Here is a 7,428-nt window from a genome sequence, read left to right as displayed (position 1 = left end):
TAAGCCCTAGAGTTTGAGGTTGCTGTGAGCTGTGACACCACAGCACTCTACCAAGGGTAACATAGTGAGACTCTGTCTCAAATTTAAAAAAGAAAAAATTTAAAGCATTGGCTCTGTGCCCATAGCTCAGTGATTAGAAGGCCGGCCACATATACTGGGGCTGGCAGGTTCAAATCTGGCCTGGGCTTGCTGAACAATGACAACTGCAACAACAACAAAAATAGCCGGGCATTGTGGCAGGTGCCTGTAGTCCCAGCTACTTGGGAGGCTGAGGCAAGGGAATCGCTTAAGCCCAAGACTTTGAGGTTGCTGTGAGTTATGACACCACAGCACTCTACCAAGGGCAACATAGTGAGACTCTGTCTCAAAAAAAAAAAAATTTAAAGCATGCCTTTCTTTTATTTTGTAATTCTTTACTGAGGAATAGCTCAGAATGTCAGTTCTAGGATTTTGGAGTTTTTTTTTTATTGTTGTTGTTTGTTTGTTTTAGGACACTAGTAAAATTTGCATTTAATACTTCTTTGAGGAAGGGAATACCACCCTTTTAATCAATGAAGAGAAACATTTTTACAGTAGCCTTTTATTTTTAATACCTATTATGCCATGAACTCATAAGGAAATGGTTCTAGTGGGGAGGCGCCTTGCCATTGAATGTGACAAAGTTTTGTATGACCATTATGTCATGAATTCATGGGAAATAGGTTCTAGCACCTTATATTACTGTCGACTAGTTTTCTTGGGTTACTATGCTGTGTGCTATGCTGTACACTGCTTATGCCATGAATTCATGGGAAATAGGTTCCAGCTCTTTATGCTTCGGCTCACTTTATGCTTGGTTCTCCCGTGTGCTATGCTGTACGCCTGTTATGCCGTGAATTCACAGGGAGTGGGTTCCAGGAGCTCAGGCTCCTTTCCTTTGGTTCTCACAGAGTGTGCTTCTCCGGGTGGAGCAGGCTGGCGCTTCAGTTGAACCCAGGTACTTTTCTCCTTGGCTTCCTTCTTTTTCTGATTACTTTCCTTCATGCATTTCAAGAAGCTATCTCGGCTCTTAGAGTGCTTAATATGCTCAATATGAACGTTAATCCTCTTGGCAAGAATCTTGCCCTTAATTTGTTTGTTTACAACAGTGCCAACAGCATGCGGGGTAACATTGTAGACTCTTCCAGTTTTGCCATGGTAACATTTGTGTGGCATGCCTTTTTGAACAGTACCCGTTCCCTTGATGTCTACAATATCACCTTTCTTGTAGATTCGCATATATGTGGCCAAAGGAACAACTCCATGTTTTCTAAAAGGCCTAGAGAATATGTATCGAGTGCCTCTCCTCTTTCCCTTTGTGTTTGTCGTTTTGGTGAATTACTGGAAGATTGTGTCTGTGGCCAAAAGGGTCAGTTCTGTTTTAAGTAACAGAATTGATAATTGAGCAAGGAAATGTAATTTGGATTGTAAAATTCTTCCTTTAATAAAAATTCCTTAAACAGTGAAAAAAATAAAACACAAAAAGGTAAGTCTCTCTGATGTATTTCTTTTCATTCCCTTTTTCCCTTTCTCTTTTTGCTTCCAGCAAAAGTGAGATACGCAAACCCACAATTGACTGAATTCTAGCTGCTAATTTAGTAACTGTATAATATGTGAAAGGAACCATGATAAATGTTGCATTTGCCCTTTAGAATGAACTAGAAGACCTCCTCAGAGGCTTTACAAGCTATGCAACCATCTAAACAATGTTTCGTTGTTTCACCCACAGCCCCAAATCAAACAAACTCTCTGGGGTGGTGCCTGTGGCTCATATACACACGCTGGCCCCATATACCAAGGGTGGTGGGTTCAAACCTGGCCCCGGCCAAACTGCAACAAAAAAGAAAAAAGAAAAAGAAAACAAACTCTCTGGCAGTTCTAAAAACAATGCTAGATTGCGCTTTTTCTGTAAACATTACTTATGAAAAGGAGAATATGGCTGTCTTATAAGGTAACAAATATGAATCTGCATTTTTTTTCTTCTGGAGGAAAAGCATGTAAACTATTTTTAAAGATACATTTATTCTGCAGGGCATGGTGGCTCACACCTATAATCCTAGCACTGAGAGGCCAAGGTGGGTGGATTACCTGAGCTCACAGGTTCAAGACCAACCTGAGCAAGTGCAAAACCCCATCTCTTAAACAATAGCCAGGCATTCTGGCAGGTGCCTGTAGTCCCAGCTACTTGGGAGGCTGAGGCACGAGGATTGCTTGAGCCTAGGAGTTTGAGGTTGCAGTGAGCTATGACGCCATAGCACTCTATGGAGGGTGACAAAGTGAGACTCTGTCTTAAGAAAAAAACAAGATCTATTTATTCAAAGTAAAGTAAATCTGACATTGATCTATTTAGAAACCTAGCTAGATTACAAGGAAGTAACTATTCTGATTTTGGTTTGGGAACATAATTTGGGTATCCAATTATGAAACTTATCATGCCTATAGGATTCAAGGAGTTTTCTTAATGGTTGTTGTCTCCTTTCCAGATGAGTCAAACAATTTTTTGGCTACAGGAAACTCTCACAAAAGAGACACCTCCCTTGTCCAGATCAAAAGTTAATAAAAGTGCTTTCATGAGAGGGCTATGAAATGTCCCTGTGCTGGGCAAAAGTCCATACTGCTGCTTCCACATCAATGCAAGCAAGCATCATGGAGCTTTCCAGAGAGTGAGGCTTCCCTTCACATTATCAGGTATTCATTTCATTGCTTGTCAAGAAGGGACAGAAACTAAGTATGATAAATTAAGATCATTTCATTCTTTTTTAGCACATTTGCTTGAGTTTGAAGAAACCAGTCAAGAAATAATGTGAAATAGTTACAACTGTAAATTTTCACCACAATTTTTTAAAAGAACAAAAAAGGAACAATAATGATTTCCTTGTCAAAGGGTATTTAGAGAGGTGTGGAGGAAAGAACTTGCGATAAGGCAGGGCAAGTTTCTTTAAAACACATTGGACTTCAATGCTTTATCTGTGTATTAGATAGAATAAGGACTTCTTTGAAAGGCAGGATTAAATAAAATGGCCCATGTAAAATGATCTAGCACAGTGTCTGCCTTCCAGCAGACGTTTTTAGAATATTAATTTTTTGAAAGGACATAATACTCATAAAAAAATACTGTTGGCCAGGTTCAGTGGCTCATACCTGTAATCCCAGTTTGGGGGGCTTAGGAGGGAGGCCAGGAGTTCACGACCAGCCTGGGCAACATAGCCAGAAATCCCCATCTCTACAAAAATTAGCCAGGCATACTAGCATGTGCTTACAGTACTTGGGAGGCAGAGGCAGGAGGATTGTTTGAACCCAGGAATTTGAGGCTAAAGTAAGCTATGATTGCACCACTTCACTCCAACCTGAGCCATAGAGTGAGACCTTATCTCAAAAGAAGAAAGAAAAGGAGAGAAGAAGGGAGGGAAGGAAACTGATATTCCCATTGCCATTGGTAGGAGAGAGAGACTGGGCTCAATTCCAAATATAAGAGAGACAAATAGGCTCGGCGCCTATAGCTCAACCGGCTAAGGCGCCAGCCACGTACACCTAAGGTGGCGGGTTCGAATCCCCAGCCTGGACCCGCCAAACAACAATGACGGCTGCAACCAAAAAATAGCCGGGCGTTGTGGCGGGCGCCTGTGGTCCCAGCTACTTGGGAGGCGGAGGCAGGAGACTCGCTTGAGCCCGGGAGTTGGAGGTTGCTGTGAGCTGTAATGCCACGGCACTCTACCCAGGGGGACAGCTTGAGGCTCTGTCTCAAAAAAAAAAAAAAAGAGAGAGACAAATAGAGGTTTATAGCCAGGGAGCAGGGCAAGGGGGTCAGTGGATAGGAAGTTACTCAGAAGAGACATCAAGGGTTAGGTGATACCTGCTAAACCAGCTTAACAGAAGTCTTGCTAAAGGGAGGTCAAGGATATTAATAGTTGGGATGAAGAACTTGATCAGATAGCAAGAACAATCAGACATCAAAAGCGGGGGGATTCTTGGTAAAATGACTTAGCAGGATTCTTGCTAACATTGGGCTGTGCAGGCCCAGCAAGAACAGGATGAACACGGAAGGCCAAGGTCAAGGTTTAATTAACTAGTTAATTCCTTTTAACTTTGTAAGTCTCCCCAAACTGTCTGGTTCCTTCCCGATGTAACAATGAATATTTATATCTGTATTTCACTAAATAATTTATCAAGAGCCTTCACCACTACAATTACATTTTATTTTCATAACAATGCTTCCTGGATGACACTATTTTTCCCATTTCAATAATGAGAACACTGAGGTTCACAGACATTCCATGACAAGTAAGTAGAGTGTCAAATGTTGGACCCACATCTTTGAACTCCACGTCCAATATTCTTTTCACTTCTCTACAATGTCAGGAAAAGAACTCAGGAGGACATACTTTCTTGTCCTCCTGTCCTTTCTTGTGCAAAACCCCATCTTGATCAGATAGCAAAAACTTGTGTTTTTGTACAAGATGAACAAAAACATAAATTAGTATTTGAATATTCATTCAAGTTTTTGGCCTCAAGTCCAAAGGCAATAGGATAGATGACCAGGTCTCAGTTCTCATGATGACTTGGACTAACAGCTGGTCTTTGGAAGTGAAAGGGGCATGATGTGTGGACCCTCTGAGCCCATGTTTGGTTATATTTTAAATGCAATTAGAGAAAATGTACAAATATACAGAAGGTCAAACAAAGGTTCATTAGGAACCTATAAAGTAAACATTGATTTTTCTGAAGAGCTTAAGGGAGCAAGAATGCATGACTGCATTTGTAAAATTATGGCATATGGAGACATCTATTTTTAGTTTGTTGATGTAATTCTGAAATTTAGGACAAGGGCAGATTCCTAAAAGTCAGAAGGTAATAGTTTTAGGACAAATAAAGCAGTCATTCTTTATACATTCCTACCTTTGGATGTGATGTTGTATTGGACATTTGATTCTCCCAAGGAAGAGTCTTTATATAGAAGTTAAAGATAGAGCACCACACTGCCTGTGTGGTTGGTCTGAACCAGTACTAGGCTCTTACCCAAGGCACACATCTCCCTCCAAGGCTTTGGAGGCCCCTCTGTCCCAAGCAGTTGCCACACTGCTGACTTTGAAGATGAAGGAAGGGGCCATAAACCAAAGAATGTGAGCAGCCTCTGAAAAAGGCAAAGAAGCAAATTGTCCCCTAGAGCAGTGGTTCTCAACCTTCCTAATGCCACGGCCCTTTAATATAGTTCCTGTGGGTCACAACCCACAGGTTGAGAACCACTGCCCTGGAGTCTTTAGAAGGAATGTAGTCCTGTGGGCTTATTTTAGGCTTCTCACTTCCAGAACTATATGATAAATTTGTGTTCTATTTAGCCACTAAGTGTGTAGTATTCTGTTACAATAGGAAACTAACACAATGCAGAAATCTAATATAACTCAGCATCTCTCACTGAGAGCCCTAGAAACATAAATTGTCCTGCCTTGTACTTCTCCTTTTAAAAAATAAAGTAGTAAGTTGGTTACTGTCATCTGTACTTAACACTTTGGAAACTGTGATGAGATATTGTGGAACACCAATACCTCATTTTGATCTAGCAAACACCAGCACAGCATTTTTCTCTGTTGTTACATAGGCAAATAAGGGTATCTTGAAACAAAAAACAACCTAGAGTTGTAGATGTCTATCATTACCTACAAAATCTCATTTGCAATTCAGATGAGCTATTAACAGAGCTGATTTCCTTATGGCTTATAAGAACCAGAGAGATGGCAGCGCCCGTAGCTCAGTCAGTAGGGCGCCAGCCACATACACGGAGGCTGGTGGGTTTGAACCCTGCCTGCTAAAACAACAATGACAACCGCAACAAAAAAATAGCCAGGCATTGTGGCAGGCACCTGTAGTCCCAGCTACTTAGGAGGCTGAGGCAAGAGAATCACTTAAGCCCAGGAGTTTGAGGTTGCGGTGAGCTGTGACACCACAGCACTACTCAGGGTGACAGCTTGAGACTCTGTCTCAAAATAAATAAATAAATAAAATAAAGAACCAGAGAGAGAATTCAGGTCATTAGCTACCTACTGTTCCTGGTCTCCATGGCAATGTGGAAATGCAAAATCAAAACATACTCCAACAAATGAAGCTACTTTCTTTCCTAGGGTAGTATTTTATTTTGAACCTCAAATAGTAAAAGCCATCATTCCCTATAACCCTCCATCACTCATGGTGGTTTCTTTTTTTTTTTTTTTTCTGCTTTGGCTGTTTTTCAAGAACTTCCACCTACCAGCTGGGTACAGTGGCTCATGCTTGTAAACCCAGCAATTTGGGAGGCTGAAGCAAAAGGATTGCTTGAGGTCAGGAGTTCAAGACCAGCCTGGGCTACACAGTGAGACTCTGTCTCTAAAAAAATTTCTTTAAGAAAAAAGAACTTCCACCTACTTTCCTTTCCCTAGCAGTAGAAAGATAATAAAATCATCTCCTCTCAATTGGTGTTATTTATATGATACAGACACATGTTAAGTATCTACCCTGAAATCAGAAGGAGGAGATACTGAGACGGGGTCATGATATCAATTCTGCTTTTATTTGTTCCAACAATCCATAAGTAGTAGTATTTACTGGATTTGTAAGACTCAGGTCTTAAAGTGCTTTGTTCAACTGGATTGTTTGGTTGTGCTGAGAAAAGTGAAACAGGCTGCAAATTAATGAAGTCAGCACAGGGAAATTTTTCTGCAACATACCTAATATTTTAGACAAATTATTTCCTTTTCCAATACTATAATTAGCCTTTTAAAAAATGCATTATTACTTTTCTTTTTTTTCTTGTACCTTTAGGTATCTAAGGGAACTAAAATTGACCTTTTATCTGTTCTACTTCTTCAGGGCATTGTTAAATAATGTTAAAAATAAATTTACTTTGGGGATTAATGCAGCCTTCTAAAAAATTTGTATTTAATATAAAACATAAATAATATGATTTAGCCCAAACTTACACATCCTAATGGAAGTGTTTAGGCAGGTATATATTTTGGTAGAAGGATATATCCCACACAAAACTTATCTCCAATTAACAGCTATAAGCATATGCATATATATTATTTTATGTAATATATTAGCAAACCTAGGGCAGAGACACTTCAGGGGAGGAAATAGAGTTCAAAGTGAAATTGCATGAGAGGGTAAGTAGAGGTTAGCTGCAACACGGATACCAAGTCTTCAGATTTGAAGGATGTGACTTTTGTTGGCTATAGATTCCAGATCAGTGACTCTCAACTATTGTGTGTAGTGTATGTGTGTAATGGGATGGCTCATTAGGAGGCTCACCACCACGTCGGATCTACCTGGATAAGGCTTTAAACTTTGACTTCCTTCAGAGATTTTGTTGTCCTCTTTCAGTGAAATCCAAACTGATGTTGGAAGTCTTGTTATTGATAGAATAATGCTCTAGCCCTG

The 7,428-nt window shown here is 40.3% G+C and overlaps 1 pseudogene; it reads right to left on the bottom strand.

The window, feature by feature from the left end:
- Positions 1 to 619: 619 nt before the first annotated feature.
- LOC100953054 lies at positions 620 to 1,356 on the bottom strand (annotated as a pseudogene).
- Positions 1,357 to 7,428: the final 6,072 nt, after the last annotated feature.

The sequence above is a fragment of the Otolemur garnettii genome, unplaced genomic scaffold (genome assembly GCF_000181295.1).
Source record: "Otolemur garnettii isolate 467f Iridium unplaced genomic scaffold, OtoGar3 scaffold00065, whole genome shotgun sequence".
NCBI classification, from domain to species: domain Eukaryota; kingdom Metazoa; phylum Chordata; class Mammalia; order Primates; family Galagidae; genus Otolemur; species Otolemur garnettii.
The sequence above is the reverse complement of the archived record's forward strand: the minus strand, read 5'-3'. Positions and strand labels throughout refer to the sequence as shown.